The following is a 23295-nucleotide window of genomic DNA, read 5'->3' as shown; positions in this document are numbered from 1 at the left end:
GGCTTCCTACTCAGTGGTGAGCCTGTTTAGCCCTCTCCCTCTGCCTGCTGTTCTCCCTGCTTGTGCTCACTCACTCTCTCTCTCTGTCAAATAAATAAATAAATAAATAAATAAATAAATAAATAAAATCTTTTAAAAAAATAAAGTAAATCCCTTGTAAACAGCATGTATTTAAAATTTATTTTTATTTTTTTCATCATGATAAGTGTACTCTCTAACCCCCATCCCCCTATTTCCCCTTGTCCCCCAACCCATCTCCCCTCTGGTAACCATCAGTTTGTTCTCTATAGTTACAAGTCTGTTTCTTGGTTTGTCTCTTTTTTTTTTTCCTTTTGTTTGTTTTGATTTTTAAGTTCCATGTATGAGTGAGATCATATGTTATTTGTCTTTCTCTGACTAATTTTGCCTAGCATTATACCCTTGAGCTCTATCTATGTTGTTGCAGATGGCAAAATTCCATTATTTTTTTACATTTGAATAATATTCCATTGTATACACATATACCACATCTTTATCCATTCATCTATCAATAGACACTTGGGCTGCTTCCATAGTTTGGCGATTATAAATAATGCTGCAATAAACATAGGGTGCATGTATAAAACACCTTCAAAAATCCATTGTCAATCTCTTCGTTTTCATTGGTGAATTTAATTGATTTACATTTAGAATTATTACTGATAATAAAGGACTTAGTTCAGCCACTTTCTTCTTTATATGTCTTATATTGTTTTTGTTCCTTAGTTCCTCTAATACCAACTTCACTTGTGTTTGATTTTTTTCTAGCATACCATTTTTTTAAAGATTTTATTTATTTATTTATTTATTTATTTATTTATTTTTTTTTTTAAAGATTTTTTATTTATTTATGTGACAGAGAGACAGCCAGCGAGAGAGGGAACACAGCAGGCGAGTGAGAGAGGAAGAAGCAGGCTCCCAGCGGAGGAGCCTGATGTGGGACTCGATCCCGGAATGCCGGGATCACGCCCTGAGCCGAAGGCAGACGCTTTAACGACTGCGCTACCCAGGCGCCCCTTTATTTATTTATTTGACAGAGAGAGAGCGTGCGCGCGCACAAGCACAAGCAGGGGGAGAGGCAGAGGGAGAGGGAGAAGCCGGCTCCCTGCCAAACAGAGAGCCCGGGGCTCAAACCCAGGACCCTGAGAGATTATGACCTGAGCCGAAGGCAGATGCTTAACCAAATGAGCCACACAAGCACCCCTAGCATACCATTTTTTAATACTTTTTCATTCCCTTTTCTGTACAATTCTTAGTTATTTTCTTAGTGGTTACTATGGGGATTACAGTTATACCCTGAATATTTACCCATCTAGTTTGAATTGATACCAACTTGGCTTCAATAGTATACATTAGCTCTGGTCCTAACCAGTCTTCCACCTCACTTTTAGGTTATTATTGTCACAAATTACAACTTTATATATTGTGTGCCCATTAACATAGATTTACATTACTGTCTTATGCATTGGTCTTTTAAGTAATACAAGAAACAAAAAGAGAAGTAACAAGCCCAAAATATTAGCTTTTATGCAATTACCTTTACTGTGGTAGACCTGTACTTCTAGGTCTATTTTTAGCATTTTTAATAAATATTTTATTTATTTATTTGTCAGAGAGAGAGAAAGAGAGAACAAGCAGGAGGAGCAGCAGGCAGAGGGAGAAGCAGGCTTCCCGCTGAGCAAGTAGCCCAACGTGGGACTCAGTCCCAGGACCCCAGGATCATGACCTGAGCCAAAGGCAGATGCTTAACCGACTGAGCCACCCAGGCATCCCTATTTTTAGCATTTTTTATAGGGCAGATGTAATAGTGGTAAACTCTTTTAGCTTTAGTATTTGGAATGTCTTAATTTCTCCTTTGTTTCCAAAGGATTATTTTGTCATAGAATTCTTGACATTATTTTTTTTCTTGCAGCATAATAAATACATCATCTCACTGACTCTGGCCTCCATAGTTTCAGAAGAGAAACTGGCTGATACTCTTATTAGGGGGTCCCTTATATGTGGTGAGTCACTTCTCTTGCTACTTTTAAGGTTTGTTTTGGCTCTTGACGTTATGACTAGAATGCTTCTTAGTGTGGATCTCTTAGTTTTTTCTGCTTGGAATTTCTGAGTTTCTTAGATGTGTATATTGATGTATTTAATCAAAATTAGGACGTTTTCCATTGTTATTTCTTTAAATGTTTTTTCTGTCCTTTTTCCTCCCTTCTCCTTCTAGGACTTCGATAAAGCTTATGTAGGTACTTTTGATGGTATACCATAGGTCCTTTAGGCTCTGTTTATTTTTCTTCATTCTTTCTTCTTTCTGCTCTTCATAATTGGTCATTTCAATTGTTTTATCTTCAAGTTTTCAGATTCTTTCTTCTGCCTGCTTAACTCTGCTGTTGAGCACTTTTTATTAATTTTTTGTTTCAACTTCTATATTATTTTTTGGCATTTCTATTTAGTTCCTTTCAAAAATTTCTATCTTCATTGATAGATCCCTACTTGTTCACACATTATTCTCTCAGTTTCCTTTAGGTCTTTGTCTATTGATTCCTTCAGCTCTTCAAATATATTAATACAGCTAATTTAAAGTCTTGTCTGGTATATGCACGGTCTAGGCTTTCTCAGAAGTATTTTATGTTGATTTTTTTCCCCCTGTGAACAGGCCACACATTCCTGATTCTTTGTATGCTTTGTAATTTTTTGTTGAGAATTGGACATTTTTATGTGACATTGTGGTACTTCTAGGAATCAGATTCTCCTTGTTCCCCAGAGATTGATGATGTTGCTCGTAGAAGGATACAGTCATCTGTTTGTTTAGTAACTTCTCTAAACTATTTTTGCCAGTACCATTTTTCCTGTCATGTGTGAACATTCACTAAAGTCTCTGTTATCTCAACAGTTGGCTAGTGGCCTGACAGAGAATTCCTTGAATACAGGGACCCAATAAAGAAGAGAAATAAATGACATCCTGTTCTTTTAATTCCCTGGCAAATGCTGCCCTGAAGCTGCTTCAGTCTAAGAGGGCTGCAACAGTGGCCAATTCTTGCACGGCTCCTACAGTAATCTACAAGGCAGATCAACACATATAACCCTGATCCCTGAAAAACAAGGTGCGTATTGCACAACCTGGTAGCTTCAAGGCACACCAGAAACAGGGGCTGCCATCCCCACAGCCACCTGATGCAGGGCTGGGAAATGAAAGATGGTAGCTTCTCTGTGAAATCCAAACTCACCAAAATTTACCAGCTTCTTACTTCATTAAGCAATCTCCTGTATATTCCCAGAGTTTGACCAGATTCCAGATTTCCAAAATAGTTGATTCTAACTGTAAATGCCCTCTCAAAGGTGTTTTTTTTTTTTTCAATGGCAGGACTGGTTCCTGAAGTTTCCTACTCCATCACCTTCCATGACATCATTCTACATTGTCTTTTATACTTACCTTTATTGCTCCTCCATGTTTGTGTGTAGGGGGGGGTTCAAATTATTATCTGATACTATGTCTTTTTAGCCTAAACAACGCCCTTTAGCATTTCTTGCATGGCAGGTCTACTATCAACAAAATCTCTCAGCTTTTGTTTATCTCGGAATATATTCACTTTGCTTTCATCTTTAAAAGAGTTTTTGCTGATTCTTTGTTGACAGTTTTTTCTCTCATCACTTTAAATATGCCATTCCATTGCCTGCTGGCCTCCAGTGTTTGTAGTCAAAAGTTAACTGTCTATCTTGGAGTTTCCTTATATGTGATGAGCCATTTGTCACTTTATAAGATGTTCTCTTTATATTTGACTTTCAAATATTTTACCATTATGTTTCTGAATGTGGTCTATTTGTATTTATCCTCCTTATGGAGCTTCTTAGATGCATAGATTTTTTCATCAAATTTGTGAAGTTTTCAGCTATTAGTTCTTTGAATATTTTTTCTGCCTCTTCTTCTTTTCTTCTAGTACTTTCACTGAATGTATATTAATATTTTTAATTATGGCCTATGCTTTTCTTATGCTTTGTTCGTTTTTCTTTTTTTTCTTTTCAGATTGCATGATCCCTATTGATCTATCTTTGAATTTCCTGATCCTTTTTTTTTCTGCCAGAGAAAATCTATTTTTGAACTCCTCTAGAAATTTTCTGTTATTTTACTTTTCAACTACATAATTTGTATGTGGTTCATTTTTATAATTCCTATCTCTTTACTGATTTTTTTATTGGAAGAGACATTGTTCTCATACCTGCCTTCTTTAGACATGCTCTTCTTTAGTCCTTTGACCACATTTAGAATGGCTGCTTTAAAGTCTCTGTTGCTAAGTTCAACATCTGAATTCTTTCAAAATAGTTACTAATGCCTCCTTTTTTCCCCTGTGGTATAGGTCACACTTCTCTGTTTCTTTGAATATCTTGTAAAATTTCTCTTGAAAATGGGACATTTTAGATAATATATTATAGCAACTCTGGATGCTGATTCCACATCTGCCTCTGCCTGCAAGGATTGATATCATTCCTGTTTTCCAAGTCATTGATTGATTTGTTTAGTTATTTGGCTAAACTAACTCTGTGAACTGTTTCCATTCAGTGTGCAATCTCTGGTATCCCTCCTGTTTTTTGTTTTTGCCTTTTAGCCTGGTTATTTCAGGGTCACTAACTAATTGGCATAAGCCACTTGTTGGTCAAAGGTCATTATTAATCTCTGTTGGCAATTAGATTTTTGCCTTTACCACGGATGTGTGAGTAGAACTACGGCTACTTTCACAGATGAAGAAGTTTACATTTTTGTAGCCTGTTTATCCAAGGACTGGTAGTTTTGATTATCCCTCTCCTTTCACTCCTGAGAGAGTGCAGCCTTACACATACACATGGTCTTCCAGACTATCAGGGATATACGGGATTTTATTTTTATACTTACCTTCTTAGAATTTGCTCCTGGGTTCAAGTAGCTTATTGCTGAGCCAGTGTTTGGTTAGAGGTTGCCCTTAAGCCCTCATGCCAATGCCAGGTTATACCCTTTGTATTTATTTTATTTTTCTGTGTGGAGCTTGGAAATGTTTTCAAGTCTACCCCATGTCCTGTTCTGATTACTCCTGAGTAGGTACAGCCCATTATTTGTGTACTACATTTCCAACCCCCAAGGTTGCCTATGTTGCCAGGGGGGCTCTTCTTGGTTGTCTATTCCTATGGTTCTTTCTGTTAAACTTCTGATTACTCTACTGTTTTACTCATTGCTACCAATATCACGGAGCTATTAGCATCTTCTTAATTGCTCTCTACCAAGATTGCCATTGTTTTTAATAACATCCTAGGCACAGAATTCACCATGTTTTATTCCAAATAAGATCACTCCCCTCAGTCAGTAGTGGCTTGCCTCTGCACCCTAGATTGAAGTTCTATGCCACTACACAAGAGTTCAGAATGAAGAAAGAGGGGGCGCCTGGGTGGCACAGCGGTTAAGCATCTGCCTTCAGCTCAGGGCGTGATCCCGGCGTTATGGGATCGAGCCCCACATCAGGCTCTTCTGCTAGGAGCCTGCTTCTTCCTCTCCCACTCCCCCTGCTTGTGTTCCCTCTCTCGCTGGCTGTCTCTATCTCTGTCGAATAAATAAATAAAATCTTTAAAAAAAAAAAAAAAAAAAAAGAATGAAGAAAGAGGCTCACTTCTCCTGGAGTGACACTCCTGCTCTATGTCTACAATTAGGCACTGGGGAGGGATGGTGGCCCCTATTCTTCTTGGCTTGACTCTCCTAGCATGGGACTCCTCCCTGTCATATCCAGCAATTAGCTTCCGTCCCACAAGATGGGGCTAGGTGGAGACTCCAGTCACTGTGAATACAGTTTCTGAAACATGGGCTTTTTCTGGGAGAGGATGAAAAATACTGGAAGCCTGCCCTTTCAATGGTGACATAGCTGAGAAGTGGGTATCATGGCTCAAATGTCACAGACTTTCACTGTTCTTACTGAGATTTAGTAAAAGTATTTGAATGACTATTTCTCCATTTACTATATGCCATTAGGACAATTTCCAGAGACTTTAAGGACCTTAAGTCAGCTTTACATATTTATATATTTTAATATAATTTTATACATTTTCAATTGTATCAGAAAGCGAGAAAGAGAGAGAAAGAGAGATCTAGATAAATTTTCTTCAGCCAAATAGTTGTTTTGTTGGGGGAAAAGTTTACTGTGACTTTACTCTATCATTCCAGAAATTGGTCTCCTAGTCTGCCTCTTAATTATCTCTGAGCTAATGATGTCCATGTGCCTATCTCAAATCCAGTCTTTCATGTGGACACCAGACTTCCATATCTAACAGACTATTTATCATCAAGTAGTTTTGGTTTTTCTACCTCAAAAATGTTCTCTACAGGCCTTCGTTATTTCAGTAAATCAAACTACCATTGACCTGGCTAATCAAGTAAAAAATCTGAGCATTGGCTGGATGCCTCCCTCTTACCAACTGCAGATAATCCATTGGCAAGTCCCATTGATTCTGTCAAATATATCTAGAAACTGCTCATTTTTTTCCACTTCCATGCCTACTGTCTGAGTCTAAATCCTCTCCCATCTCCTGGTCTATTAAAATGGACTTCTAATGAACCCTGCTTTCATTCCTGTGTCCCCTCCAATCTGTGCCCTGAACAGCTCCCAAAGTGATCATGCCCTGATCATGTCCTCTAGGGCATGCTCTGCACCACTGGCTTCAACCTTCTTTTTCTCTCCTTCCAACCTTATCTGGAACCCCATCCTTTCCTGCTCTGTTATAGTCACACTGTCCTCCTTCATGGTGTGCTTTCCTCTGTCTCGGTTTTCTCCTCCTCCCTTTGCAAGAATGGCATTTCTCCTCTATTTTTTCTTCAATGTTACCTCCTCTGAGAAGCTTTCCAGGTAGTTTTTTCCCTATTATGCTTGCTTGCCCATTCATTTCTTTCACAGTTCTTGACATAGCTGGCAATTATTAATTTCTTAAATGATTTATTGTCTGTTGCTCCCACTAGATGCTAAATTCCAGGACAGCATGAACCATAGTTGTTTTGCTCACTGCTCTGCAATAAATACCTACCACTACTAGTAAGAGTTCCTACTGACCAAGAACAGTATATGTGCCAAAAATAGTTTTAAGACACATATATGTATACACATACACTAATATGCATACACATATATACACTCATATACATACACACATGTATGTACATTCATACATACACACATGCACGCACATATACAAACTCATTTATTCCTCACAACAATGCTATAAGATAATTGTATTATTTTCGTTTTACAAGTGATGAAACAAAAGCACAGATGAGGTAAGTGACTTGTCCAAGTGAGCAGCCTAACCAGAGTCTATTCCAGCTATTCCAGAGTCTATGCCCTTAAACATTTCAGCCCGTTCTCAGTGCAGTGCCAGGAACAAAGTAGATGCTTGGTTAATAGTTGTAGAGGAATGAACAAGAGGACAGACAAAATGATGTTATCATCCCCTAGAGCAGTGTGTCTGACACAGCTTTTTGGAGGTGATGGAATGTTCTATATCTGTGCTGTCTTATATAGCAGTCACTAGTTATATGTGGCAGCTGACCCTTACAATGTGATTAGTGTTAGGAACTAAATTTTTATTTTTATTTAATTCTAATTATCTAAATTTAAATAGCCACATATGACTACTGACTACTACATTAGACAGTACAGTCCAAGACTTTTATGAGATGGTATCACTTTTGATGCATTTAGGTTTATATAGCCTTGACGAATTTAACTCCAAAACAGAACACAAAATTCCCTTTTGCATTTCTTTTTTCACTGGTGACTTCCACCCCCAATTTTTCAAACATCCTTCATCCTCCCACTTTACTTCATTCCAGCCTGTAGAATCAAGTCTCCTCCTTCGTGTACAGCTCCAGCAAAGCCATTTTCCCCACCCCCTCAAAGTGGCCTAAACAGTCTTTCAAAAATATTTAACTAGTCAACAAACATCTAGAGCCTACATGGATGGAGCACTGGCCCAGGTCCTAGGGAGAGGTGGAGGGAGACAGAGCCACAAAGACAACTAAACAAGGTCCCTAACTAATAGTAAAGTGGGGGTTCATTAGACAGGTAAACTCATACATAGTAAGGTCTCAGTCAAGGGGCTGGAATGTATGGGGGGGGGTGAGAGGCTGAATGTCTAGTTTTGCAGCTGCAGGTTCCAAATTGGGACTATGCTTTGTCTACTTAGCAGAAATTGCTACAAAATGGCACTGATTCCACTTGCACCTGGACCACAGGAATAAGTGGATGGACCTAGTTTTGCTTTCAGAACTGAGTTCATAGCAGACATGATAAAGTCTTACTGATGTCTAGAAAGAGACAATTGACCTAGAAGGGGGGAACTGCTGTTATATTTCACCCTGACAACTTGGGCTGATAGAAGATGGGTCTAGTTCTCAGACCACCACCCCATCTTTTATGAAGAAAGAAATAAAGAAATAGTATGTAAAAATTAGACTAAGACTCAAATATTAAAGAACAAGAAGAAGAAGGGGAAAAAGTGGTACGTATTAATCATCTAACTCATGGGCAATTACTACTCGTATTTCTAAACAAAATCTGATAACTGGGGTAGTGAAAGTGCATTTCTTCCCTCCCACCATTTGCATACTTGGCATCTCACTTACATTGTACGTAGGTTACTGCAAAAAGATGTTGCTTTGTTTGGATTTTGCTTTTTCTGTGGAATCCATTATAAAGCAATGTGCTTTTGTATGTCAAAGAGCAGAAAGGCTCCACTTCCTCTTTTCAAAAGGATTTGGGCAGAAGTCAACTACTGTATTTATCCCATGCCACTCTCCTTTTGATTACTAGATGTGTGCTGGTTGTAGATGCCACAGAAAAGCAATGAATGTTCTCGCCACAAAGGACTTTCTATCTTAGGATGGGTCTTACAGCACCATGCTTCTGAAAACAAAATTTTCAGTCAGTCATCTAAATGTCACTCTATAAATAGGGAGCATTTAAACACATAGAAACATCCAAATAATGCCTTACGTGCTTCATTTTTCATCTACATATCTTGCTATCAGTGCATAGGTGGAATGACCATGTATTTCATTTCCCCCCAAACTTCCTTGATTTTATTCTTTTCAATAAACACAGTTCATTAAAAGCAAAATCAAATGAGATTTTACTGTGATGCCTCTTTTACACTTTTCTTATAAATTATATCACAGATCAGAAAATCACAAAATAACCATCAGAAAAGAACTAGAGCAACTGTCCCAGACTACTCTAGCCTAAAACATTAACTCCATGCTTGTGAATTTATTTCCCCAAGTGAGTTCCTAAGAACACTAGTTCCATGAGTTGTACCACAATAAAAGCATTCCATGGTGAATACCCTAAGCCCATTTGACCATGCAAAATGGTTGTGTTGGTGTCGTGAATATTTTCACCAATATTTCCTAAGCTTTCAGATATACCTTCCACTCCACCTCACATTTCTACTGCCAAATAAGAACTCTTAATGTAAACAAGGTTTAGACCATATTCTGCCAAACACACACATATCTAATAGCAAATAAGCATGAAAAATGGGGATGCATACTGCTCTTGCAAGCTCCAGAAAGTCCCAGTCTGCCTTTGGGATCTTGCATAAGCCCCTTACATAAAATATTCACTCTGCCTAAGACAGGCTGAGACCACAGTCCGCTGGTTGCTGCACAAGCAGACTATAGGCCTGTGTCATGTGATAGAGCCCTCCATGAAGTGGGGGTGCAGGCCTTGAGACCAAATAGATTAGGCGACTGACTTCCCTGGTTTCCCTTGTTCAAGGAAGGGTGGTAAGGCCATGCAGTCATTGTGGCTCATAATGTATCTGAAAACCACTAATTTTAACAACAACAAAGGATTTCTATTTCCTTTTCACAAAACCTATGGTGTAGATTACAACAGTGGCATTCAAAATGTCTGAGTAACTACATCTGAGGTAAGATTCTTTCCGAGGGTTGCTTCAAACGTAGTGAAGAGAAGGGCCATATGCATCCCAATGTTCATAGCAGCATTGTCCACAATGGCCAAAGCGTGGAAGGAACCGAGATGCCCTTCAACAGATGACTGGATTAAGAAGTTGTGGTCCATATATACAATGGAATATTACTCAGCTATCAGAAAGAATGAATTCTCAACATTTGCTGCAACATGGATGGCACTGGAGGAGATGATGCTAAGTGAAATAAGTCAAGCAGAGAAAGACAATTATCATATGATTTCTCTCATCTATGGAACATAAGAACTAGGATGATCGGTAGAGGAAGAAAGGGATAAAGAAAGGGGGGGTAATCAGAAGGGGGAGTGAAGCATGGGAGACTATGGACTCTGAGAAACAAACTGAGGGCTTCAGAGGGGAGGGGGTGGGGGAATGGGATAGACCGGTGATGGGTAGTAAGGAGGGCACGTATTGCATGGTGCACTGGGTGTTATACGCAACTAATGAATCATTGAACTTTACATCGGAAACCGGGGATGTACTGTATGGTGACTAACATAGTATAATAAAAAATCATTAAAAAAAATGATTGGGTTCTAATAGGACATCTAATAGGAAAAACTGCTCCTGACAGTGGGTGATAGGATCTGGTGTGGCATGACATGCTAAGGTATGGTGCAGCATAGAAGGCAAAGGAAAAGGCTATGGAGACAAATTATCTAGACTCCACTCTCAGCTCTGGCACTCACCTACTAGATACCATGAAACAAGTGTCTTCTCCTCTCTAAGACTTGGTTTCCTTATTCTAAAATGTCATGGTATCTAACTCAGGAAGCTTGTATGAGGATTAAATAAATTGAAAAATGAAAATATATAAAGTACTTAACACAAGGGCACTTGGGTAGCTCAGTCAGTTAAGTTCTGCCTTTGGCTTAGATCACGATCCCAGGGTCCTGGGATCAAGCCCCTCATCAGGCTCCCTGCTCAGCAGGGAATCGGCTTCTCCCTCTGCCCCTCTCCCCTGCTTTTGCTCTCTTTCTCTCTGTCAAAAAATAAATATATTTTTTTAAAGTGCTTACCACAAGACATGACACTTGGTCAATACTCAATATGTTTTAGTTATCGTTTTTCATCTCAAGTACTATCTGGGAGTTGCTTCTTAAAAATACACAGAACATAAGAGACATCTATTATCTACCACTTAGAAGGCATACAATACATTTTTAATGAAAAATTTAAAAACAGCTGGTAGCACACCCATTAGAATGGCTAAAATCCAAAACGCTGATAACACCAAATGCTGGTGAGGATGTGGAGCAATAGGAATTTGCATTCATTGCTGATGGGAATGAGAAATGGTACAGCCACTTGGGAAGACAGTTTGGTGGTTACTTATAAAACTAAACATAATCTTACCAAACAATCCAGAAACTGTGTTCCTTGGTATTTACCCAAAGGAGCTGAAAACATAGGGCTGCTTAAAAACCTGCACATGGAGGTTTATAGCAGATTTATTAATAATTTGCCAAGCTTGGAAGGAACCAAGATGTCCTTCAGTAGGTGAATGGATGAACTGTGCTACAACAAGACAATGGAATACAATTCAGTGTTAAAAAGAAATGAGCTAACCTTAAATGCATATTACTAAGTGAATGAAGCCAATCTAAGGAGGCTGTATAGTGAATGGTTTCTACTCTTTGACATTCTGTAAAAGGCAAAGGAAACTATACAATTTTGGTGGTTGCTAGGGTAAACGGGGAGCAGGAATGGGAATAGGGATGCACAGAGGATATTCAGGACAGTGACAATATTCTGTATAATGACAGATACCCGTCATGATACATTTGTCTAAACCCATGTAATGTAGAACACCAAGAATGAACTTTTAGGTAAACTGTGGACTCTGGTGCTAATGATCAATGTAAGCTCATCAGTTACAACAAATGAACTACTCTGGCGGAAGATGCTGATTATGAGAGAGGCTATGCGTGTGGAGGGGGAGGTGAGGAGTATATAGGAAATTTTTGTACTTTCCTCTTAATTTTGCTATGAATTTAAACTATTCTAAAAATATTTTTTTAAAAAAATCCAACAGGTAGCCATGGATAATTTCTAAACAGCTAAATTGATCATCATTACCAGACCTATATAGTATGTCAGTGCTTGGGATCTGGGGTCCACTGGCCTGAAGTTCACTCAGTCCAGCTATGTCACCAAGAGCAAGTCAGTTAGCCTGTAAGTATAAAATGGCTATATTAATAGTACTTTCTTTCTAGGGTGTTTGGAGGAGTGAATGGGTTCTGCCTAGCATCTGACAGTAGCAGTCAATAAATGTTAGTTCTTTTTAACAAACCCTATTGTTCTGATGCACTGTGCTGAATGAAAATGACATTTTATTAAAAAGTCCTTTTTTTGCTGTGAGGCCCTTTCTAAATCTTATGACATTCAGCTATACATTGAGCACCAGGCACTCTTGGAACTCTTTCACTATCTGCATAACTGTGAACCTTACCATGCTAAGAGCATAACACACACCATGTCACTTCTCATTTCATAAAGCAAATTGCTGCATGCAAGGGTAGTTATTCTCATTTGCAAATTTATATCTAATTAGCTCTCTAAAAGCAAATTGAAAATTGGATCCAAGCAAATCATTCCTGGAGTACTTGCTCTGGTGAACTAAAATGAACAGCGGGTCTCTTCTGCAGTTGCCCAGAGATGCTGCGTATGGTGACAAAATTGTGTCTACATGTTTCCCAGAAGAGATTCTTCCTGGTTGCCGCAGGTATAGACATCATCCTTCTTTCCACAGTTTGAAGAGGACTGTAGGAGTTTAGTGACAAAATTTTTATGAAGACTAAGGAGGCAAAAGGAAGCCAAGGTGGGAGAAAGAAAATCTCCAAGTGACATTCAGTCACATAGGGAGAGATAGTCAAGTCAGAACGAAGACCTCAGTGAAGTTCATGTGGTATAGGTGGAAAAATAAAGGGTGGTCAAATGAACATCATTTGTGGGCAAGAGGCAGATCTCCTGTGGAAGAGATAGTATGTGACAATGGTATGTGGAAGAATGTAATTCTAAGCAAACTGGGCTTAAAGAAGTGATGGGAATCAGAATTTTGACTCAAAGGAAAAGGATATAAAGACAATTATTGTGTTTCCCTGCCCAGCATCCATGCCCTCCTTTCTTGATATCAATGTCTCAGTTGCCTTTGAGGAATCTTCTACTCTTCATGCTTCAGGTGCTGCTGATACCAGTCCCTTCACTGGTGGGTGTGGGAGGGACAAAATGACTCAGGTGCAGCCAGAGTGAATTTTCAGAGCTTTCACTGAAACACTTTAGAAAGCCATTTTCTTTCTATATGGTTGCCATGCTGGTGAAGATGAACCCAGCCTGCTGGCATCACCCAAAGAAAGAGCCTGCTTGAGAATAAAGCCAACACAGAGAAACAAGAGGAAGGAAATGAAGAGAGGTGGCTTTGCTGGATCATTGTTTGTGAATCTGCAACCATCCAGCCATGAATCCCCTGGACTTTTCAGTTATAAGAGTCAGGGAATCCCCTTTTTGCCTCAGCCAGTTTGAGTTAGTTTCTGTCACTTGCAACTGAAAAAAGTCTGACTCATTACTGAGGCAAAGGGAAGTCATACCTACTTATAATATATAGTACTTTTCCCTCAAACACCAATTATCATTGATGTGATCTCTATATTGGTCTGTGGTGGCCATATTTTCCCAACCACTTCCCCCACAAAATCAGCATATCTGCTCAGACAAGTAGAATTTTACTCATAGAACTGCAGAATGTCGGAAAATCAGAGCTATTCTAAAAACCCGGGACACGTGCAGAAAACACACCTCCTGACAGCACAGTCCCATCCCCCTACTGAACTCCTGAGCCATGTATTTCAAACTCACATTCCTCTATGTAGTAATCAGGCTAAAAATATCTTTCTTACACTCTCTGTGTAGAGCTTGAGACACATTGCTCAAAGCTGTTACACCACATATCTGTAGCAAACTCTAAGCTAGTCAGTCAATATTTGGACCCTGTGGAGAGAATCTCAGGGGAGAATTCAGCCCCTACACCCCATCCTGTCATTTTGTCTGCTGGGAGTGACTCACGCAGCAACTTGGTTTCTCAGTATCTCAGTAACCACTTTATTATACAAGGGTGCCATACTTAATGCTGCAGAAAATTCTCCTGAGAAGCTGTACAAACCCAGGCTTGTTCACTCCAGATCTATGATCTATGTATTACACACGATCATTTCAGAGACAATCCATTTCAAAATCTTATGAATTGGCAGTTGGCAAGGGATTCCTAATGCTGTGTCTTCTGGTACGACTTTTGCAATCATCATCACATTTTTGTAATCCAGAGGGGCTATCGTTGGATTTAGCACTTACTATGTACCAGGAACCACGTTAAACATTTTACAAGCACTGACCAATTAAATATTCACAAAACCCGGTAAACTAGAATCTGTTGAAATCTCCAATTTACAAATAAGGAAACAGGCTCAGAACTACTGAGGAAAATTGCCAAGTTCACACACTTAGTAAATGTTGAAGCCAGGGCTAAATTCTAGGGCCATCTCTTCGACTCCCCATAGTCCAGGTTCTGAATGCCTGCTCTATTCAGGCTCATGAGAATTTTGGTATTTTATCTGGGAACAGCAATTTTCATTTTTATAACCTGAAAATATTTAATAAGAGAATTTGAAAGTAATTGATCAGGCGCAAGCATAGCACAAATACACAACAGTAAGAGTGATTGAGCACCTTTCTCATGCCAGGCACTGTGTAAGCTTTGGGAATACTGCAAAAGACAAGAGAGACACAATATCTGGTTTCATGAAACAGCACAGACAGAGAAGCAATGCCAGAGGAAGGCCTGTGATGTTCTGGGGAAGTTGAGGGTTGGGCAGTCTTCCATGCTGGCATCTGCTCTGCTCTGCTGCCAGCTGGGGATAGGCACTTGACAGAACTGTTTGCCCTTTGGGAGCCCAGTTTCCTAATCAATAAAAGAGTAAGGTTGGGCTACATGATCTCTAAACTCTCCTCCAGCCCTGGCATTTGATGAGTTACAGACTCTCCTCCCGGGTTCCCCAAGGGTAAAATATGTAGGCAGACACATGGTAAAAAAGCATAAGTTCTCAAACTTAGCCAACATCAGAAAAGACTAGGGAAACTGTTAAAAACAAAAACTTCCAGACTCTCAGGTAGAGGGTTGCATCCAGAAGCTCCAGGATGGGGCCCCAAGATCTGCATTTTTAATAAGTCTCCTGGGGATATTGATGCATGAACTGTGATTTGAAGCCCTGGTATTCAAAGCATTGGCAGCTCTTAGGAGCTTCTCAGAAATGCAAATCTTGGGTCCCACCCAAGACCACTGAATCAGAACCTGCATTTCACCAAGGTCCCCAGATCATGCTCATATATACTGAAATGATTCTAGAAAGGGGGCCAACCTGGTTAATCCTAATGCCAGGCTCACTCTCAATACCAAAGTAACCACAGCACACCCTTACCTAATTCTTATTAGTTTAATTTCTCTATAATTGCTACTCCAAAAAACATCAACTGGAAGGGTGTTTCTCAAGTTACCTTTGGCAGAGCCCTAGTCTTCAGTCCTCCAGGGCCATCTGGGGGTAGGGACTGTGTGAGGCAACCTAGACTGAGCTGGCCTCCAGGCTACAAGCTCTCCTTCAAATAGAACCACTCCACTTAGATCAAATTTAGAACTGTAGTTTGATTTTCTTTGAAAAGAGGGTTTTGTTGCTTTAAATTTTTCTTCTCAACCAACATCATGTTCCATAGTACCAATCAATGCCATTAGTACCTTCCCTGTGATACCCAAGAGATGGGCTTAGGGAACGAACCTGCCTCTGTTTTCTCATATGCTTCCCTTGGGGGCAGAAACACGACCTTCAAAATGTCAAAACCTGCTCCTGTTCCCAGGAGGACTGTTAAGTTACTTTCCTACCCTACTTTAATATGCAATGACCAAGAAAGACACTAATGTGGAAAATTCTGAATTCAGCTCATATGCCATTGCTAGTTTATCTTCTAACAAAAGCTCTGTATATCTTTTCTTATAAACCCAAAGGTTCCCACCAGTCAATGGGAATTTGATCCTTAAGGTAAACACGAACAGTCCAGATCTTTCTTTATTTTTTTTTTTTAAAGATTTTATTTATTTATTAAACAGAGATAGAGACAGCCAGCGAGAGAGGGAACACAAGCAGGGGGAGTGGGAGAGGAAGAAGCAGGCTCCTAGTGGAGGAGTCTGATGTGGGGCTCGATCCCAGAACACCAGGATCACGCCCTGAGCCGAAGGCAGACGCTTAACCGCTGTGCCACCCAGGCGCCCCCAGATCTTTCTTTAGAGCAGTATGTTGGAGACATCTGTAGTGATTAGCATTGCTTGGTGGCTCTGGAGTTAGAGTCTCAGAATTTACTTAATAAAGAAGTTAGAAGAGGCACAGGAAAAGATAACTTCAGTTTTATTAATACCTAATGACTGGTTTTCACCCAGGGTACATCTAACAATTATCTGGGGAGTTTTGAAAAATCTTGATGCTTAGACTACACCCCAAAAATTTACATCCAAATTTTTGAGAGTAGGCCTCCAGTTTCAATGGGTCCCTAGATGATTTCAATGTGCATGTGAGGTTGAGAACCACTAATCAGTGTACCAGATATGGGAGCATTGGAAATAGAGTCCTGTAAGACACATGTTCACTGGCCCTCCTCTTCCCTCTCTTGGTTCCCCTCTTTCACATGCAGATGACCATTCGTTTATTCATTTAGCAGTTATTTATTGAAAATCTACTATGTACACAATTGGAACTGGGAATTAAAAATTCAAAAATCCTGTTCTTTTGGAGCTAATAGTACTACTAACAAATTCTTCTTTTCTTTTTAATTTTAGTCATAAAGAGGTGCTATAAAGAAGATTAACTAGGGTATTGGGGTAATATGTAAAGCTAGCCTCTCTAAGAAGGTACACCTGGGTTTTAGGTTGACACCTGAATGTTTGGAAGGACAGAGCTAAAGGAGGATCTAGGGATGAAGCTCTTACACAGAAGGAACAATAAGTACAAGTGGTCTCCAAATGGGAAGGAGCTTGGTAAATTGAAAGGACAGCTTAAAAAGTCAGAGTGGCTGCAGCACAGTCAATGAAAGGTAAAGTTAAAGGAAATGAAATCATAGTGGTAGCCAAGAACCAAGGTGGTGTAGGTCTTTATAGGCCATAAAAAAGAAAGCTGAAGAGATAATTTGATAAATCACTTTAACAGTGGTAAAATATCTACACAAAAGATCATACCAATCTCATGAACAACGGCCTATAACTAACATAACACTTTTGAATTTTATTTTACTTTTGATTTTGGCAAGGGATGGGACAGTGTTGGTACTGCTCCTGAGGGACACATATTAGAACTGCCTGGGAGATGGGTTCATTCAAGCTGTATGACGTACACTGTCCTTCTTCACCATAGGTATGATTCTTTTACCCTCCCCTAGAGGTGTGACCCTTACCCACAGTGAGCAACTACAAACAGGAGTAGGCCATATACAGTGATGTCAAATACCAACAGTAAGCACATTCAGGATTTTTAGGTTTGTACCTTCAGTCCAGCTCATTTACCCTAAATTTCTGTATTCTCTAAGTATCTCTATCAGGATATCCCACAACACCTCAATCACAACATGACCAAAGGTGAACTCATCTTAATTCATAAACAGACTGTATCTCCTCCTATAATCTCTCTATCAGTTGGTATCAATAGACTGTGGTTGAGGCTGGGTCATCTGATGATTCTTCATTCACAAGTCTGCTGCCTGCTCTAGGGTGACTGGAATACCTGAGTGGAAGGTTATCAGGTCCCTCTACTCCTCTGTGGTTAACTTGGCTTTCCTCACAGCATGCCTGTTTCAGATTTGTTGGACTTCCTATATGGTAAGCTGGCTTCTCCCTGAATGAGTATTTCAAAAGACAGGATGTGGAAGCTGCCAGTCTATTAAGGCCTGAGCCTGAAAATAGTCACAGCATAGCCTTTTCAATAACCTCCTGCTCAAAGCAGTTTCTGAGCTCACCCAGATTCAAGGATAGAAGTCAAAGACTCACCTCTCAATAGGAGAAATGTTGATAAATTTGTGGCTGTGTTTTTGTCTACCATAATATATATAGCATCCACACACAGCATGTATATATATATATGTGTGTGTGTGTGTATAGATACACATACACACAGCATGTGGTAAAAACATATCACTGGAAACATATTTATATATACAGCATGTATATTATACATACATTATGTATTATATATAATTATATATACAATCTATATAATTATATAGAGTGCATGGTACATAGCAAACTATAATCTTTCAAATAAAATCTACTATAATCATAACTAAATGCTACCCCAATTACCTTATAGTAATGTCCTACAATCTTTTCATAAACTCAGTGGAAGATAGGATCAACAGATATGGGGAGGAAATGGGAAGAGTGACCGACATAAGTATTGAGAAGAAACATTAACTTCCCTGTCAGAGGCATGAGTCACCCTCCATTAGTTGGGCACCATAGGACTTAAGGAAGTTTCTGTCAAAATCCTTCCAATGCAACCGCTGTAAGTTTGCACAGAAGAGGCGGCAGTGAGGGACACTCACCTCATTGTCAATGCAGGGTGTTCTGAATGCTTTTGTGTAAAAGGTAGCACCATCAGCAGGGAACAGGATATGCCAATGTGACAGTGAGTCACCAAGTGAAATCATGGCTGCTTAGGTTCTGATGCCTGCCTTGCTGGCAGCAATAAAATTGTTTCAATGTCCCACCCCCTCCATGGCAAGATCAAAGAAGTTTCATCTTAGGGCATATATATGAGGAGAGAAGAGTACTTGGTGCCTCAACTATTTTTTATTTTATTTTAAATTCCAGCACAGTTAAGATACAGTGTTATTCTAGTTTCAGGTGTACAATGTAGTGATTCAACACTTCCATACATCACCCAGTACTCATCACCACAAGTGCACTCCTTAATTCCCATTGCCTATTTTACCCATCCCCCACCCACCTCCCCTTGGGTAACCATCAGTCTGTTCTCTATAGTTAAGAGTCTGTTTCTTGGTTGTCCCTCTCTTTTTTCCCTTTTGCTCATTTCTTTTGTTTCTTAAATTCCACCTATGAGTGAGATCATGTGGTATTTGTCTTTCTCTGACTGAGTTATTTTGCTTAGTATTACACTCTCTAGATTCATCTATTCAACTACTTTCATGTAAGAGTATTATTAGATTCTTTTTAAGGGCAAGGATGACCTATAATTTTTCTTGAAATATATTATGAAGGAAAAGTGAAAATGAGCCAACCTAAACAAGTAATATAATAGATTTGAAAATAATTCATTAAGACTTGGGTTTATCCCAAGTATGTAGGGCTAGTAGACATTAGAAAATCTAATTGATGTAATTCACCACATTAATATATTGTGGTATGGTCTTTTGGCATCATATCCTTGTATAGTCCTTCTGGCACTGAATCTGAGCTGGCCTGTGACTTCCTTTAACCAACTGAATGTGGCAGAAGTGATGTTGTGCTGATTTCAGAAACATGTCTTAGGAAGGCCTGGCAGCTCCTACTGTGCACTTTGGGTCACCATGTAAGAAGTCTGCTACCCAGATGGAGAGAACTTCTGGATGCCAGAGAGAGAGAGAAAGAGGCCTTGAGTCTATGTGGAGAAAGACTGGCCAGCCATCCCAACATTCCAGCTGCACTGGGACTTTTAGCCATCTTTACCGAGGTGCCAGACATGTAATAAGCCATCTAGAACATTCCGATGTCCAAGCTGAGCTACCACATGACTGCAGCCCCAGGTATCTTTTCACTATGACTGCATAAGAGCAGCCAAACAAGAGTGGCAAAACAATCATCTTGTTAAGCCCTCTCAACCCACAGATGTGTAAGGTCTAGGAATATAGAAGTTCCAATCCACCAAATACTGGCATGGCTTCTTATAAAATAATAGATAACTGAAACATGAAAAGAAAATACTCATAAAATGATCTCAAAGGGTGCAGAAAAAGTATTTTAAAAAAATTCTACATTCGTTCATGATAAAAAAGAAAACCCTGGAGCAAACTAGGAATAGAAGGGACCTAGCTTCCTTAATCTGATAAAGAAGAGTCACAAAAAGAACCGCACCAGTCCTCATACTTGAAGGTGTATTCCCACTCTGAGATCAAGAAAAAGACAAAATTCCACACTACTCCTTCTAATCAGAATTATACAGAAGGTTCCAGCCAGTGCAGTGAGGCAAAAAAAAAAAAAAAAAAAAAAAGAAAGAAAGAAAGAAAGAAAGAAAGAAAGAAAGAAAGAAAGAAAGAAGAAAGAAAGAGAGAGGGAAAGAGGAAAGGCATAAAGATTTAAAAGGAAGAAAAAATAATTGTCACTTAAAAATGATATGATTTTATATGTATAAAACCTTTAAACAACTATAGATATGCTACTTGTATTAATAAAATAAACATGTTTTCTAGGTATCAATATAAAAATCAATTGTACCATATACTAAAAAATAAATCATAACTTTAAAAAAAATAACATTCACAATAGCATCAAAAATGAATAAGAAAAAATCTAACAAAGAGTTTTAAGACTTCTACTGAACAAATTATAAAATATTCATGGACATTAAAGAATACCTAAATAAATGGTCATAGATTGAAAGCTTCAATATCATAAAGATACAAATTCTCCTCCAATATAATCCCAATCAAATTTCCAAATTTTTCAACAATATAGTAAGCTGAACCTAACATGTATATGGGGAACTGCAAAGGATGAGAAACAGTCAAGAACAACAGTATGGAAGCATGTGTCCTGCCAGAGATCAAGAATTACTATGTCAGAGTTAACTGTGGATAAGGACAGGTAAACAGACTAGTGGAAAAGAGCAGCAAACCCAGAAACAGACCCATGTGTATAATATGGGGAAAGGACAGACTTCAATAAATGATGCTAAGACAATGGGTATCCATATTTTTTTTTAAAGAAGAAAAAGTACACACATAAATATATATATGCACATATATATACACATAAATATATATATACCTCCACATAACATCCTTTACATAATTCCAATTAGTTTCTGATTTAAATAGAGAATAAGCCATTCAACTTATAAAATAATATAGAAGAATGTTTTCATGACTGCAGTGTAGATAAGAATGTCTTAAAATACAAAGAACAAATAAGGAAAATGTTATATATTTGACTACAGTAAAAAAGAAAATACACCATTAACAGAGTGAAAAATCTATAGATTGGGGAAACACATAACCAATGAAGGGCTCTTTCTCAGAAGACAAAAAGAACTCTCCCAAAACAATAAGAAAAAATAGGCAAGACAACAGAAAAAAGTCTGCAAGAGACTCAAGCCTTTTGTTTTACAAATGATCAATACATTAAAAATGAAAAGGCATTCTACCTACCTCATTAATAACACAACATATGCAAAGAAAAACCAAGATGAAATGCTATTGTGTACATCTTCTAGATTGAGGAAAAAGATTTTAAAGTCTGAAAGTACCAAATGCCAGGAGAACATAGAACATTGGGAATTCTTTTACACAACTGGTGTAAATAATATAATCATCTATTTGGCTATTAACTCTTCAAGTTAAAGATATACTTGTCCCATGACTCAGTGATTTCAACCTTGGGTGTGTACCATAGAAAATGGTACATGGGCCCTAGGTTGACTGCACACTGCAGTAGATCAAAACTGGGATATCCACCCTGAGTACAATGGATAAATTACAGTATACGTACACGATGATATGCCATGCAGCAGTGTAAATGAACAAACTACATGGATAAATCTTGCAAACATATATTGAGCCAAAGAAGTCAGATACAAAACTATGATTTCATTTCTATATAAGTTCAAAAACAGATACTTTGGGGTAGTCATTCCTGCTAAGTAAAACTAAGAAGAAGAGAAGGATATCATAATGTTATCTCTAGGAGAGTCCAAGGGAGTTGTGACAGGGAGAGGCTCATAGGCTGCAGCAATGATCTTTTTTTGGCCCAAGATAGTAATTATATAAGTGTTCTTTTTTTCTTTCTTTTCTTATTGTGGTAAATATATATAATGTCAAATTTACCATTTTAATCATTTTTATGTATACAGTTCGACAGCATTAAGTATATTCATACTGTCATGCAATCATGGATGTCCATTTTTACAATTGTTCAATAACTGAAAAATTGGTTTATGCACTTTTCTGTGTTTATTTTATCTCACAAGAAAAGCAAAAACAGTACAAAGTCAAGGAAGGGTGTGTGCAAGACTCAGTTACAGGGGTATTAACCATAGCCCTGTTTATAATAAAAAACAATCTGAAACACTGAATCACTACTTTGAATTGCATGAGGCATGGATCAAACGTCAACACACACAGACCGATGGAAGGGATTTCCTGCAGCCTCCAGAAATGATATCATAGAAGAATATGCCATGGCATGAAAAACAACGGAGGTGTACAGTGAGGTGGAAAAAGATGTTTATAATACATCATACACAGATATTCCAGTGTTTTAAAATAAACTACAAATATTTATGTAAGGAACAAGACTAGGAGAAATACATTATAACATTAACTATGATTCTGTCTGAGTAGTGGTTTTATGAGTGACTTGTTTTCTTTGTTTTGCTCATTTGAATAGTTTCAATTGAACAATGAGTATGGATTATTTTTTAAGGGAATAAAAAGGAGACAATATATTCTACTGGGAAACAATGACAAAAAAAGACACTAGAGATCTCCAAATGGGAATATAAAACCTGGTATTAGCTTATAGGTCTATCTGGAAAACCCCTGGAATTCTACCTGCGCCCATCCGTCTATTTGAATATAACTTTCCCCTGTCAGTTACCTCTTTCCCACCTGGCCGCTTTTTTCCCAGAGTCCTAGCTCTGACAGAAAAATGAAATTCTGGCTGTCTGCTTTGAAAGAAAGTAGGGCAGTGGAGGTAGGGGGATCCTCTGAGAACAGCCTGCTCCTAATTGAAAGGAAGTGAAAATCCTCCAAACACTGCAGGCACACTTGATGGATCATCCCTCAGTTTTCCTCCATCTGGCCTGCGGCCTCTTGCAGAAACCAAGACAAGAAAAGTGAGGTGTACCTGACACAGGAAATGAGGGTAGTCATTTGGATGATGGAGCACCAGCTGCCCGTAAAACGCTTGGAGTGAGGTGGGCAGTGAAACAGAAGGCGCCAGTCACAGTGCTCATATCTGACTTCATGCTGGGTAAGTAGACACCAAAC

Source organism: Ursus americanus, chromosome 14 (genome assembly GCF_024610735.1).
Source record: "Ursus americanus isolate L20-20 chromosome 14, mUrsAme1.1.p, whole genome shotgun sequence".
Taxonomy (NCBI): domain Eukaryota; kingdom Metazoa; phylum Chordata; class Mammalia; order Carnivora; family Ursidae; genus Ursus; species Ursus americanus.
This window is presented reverse-complemented; position numbering follows the sequence as displayed.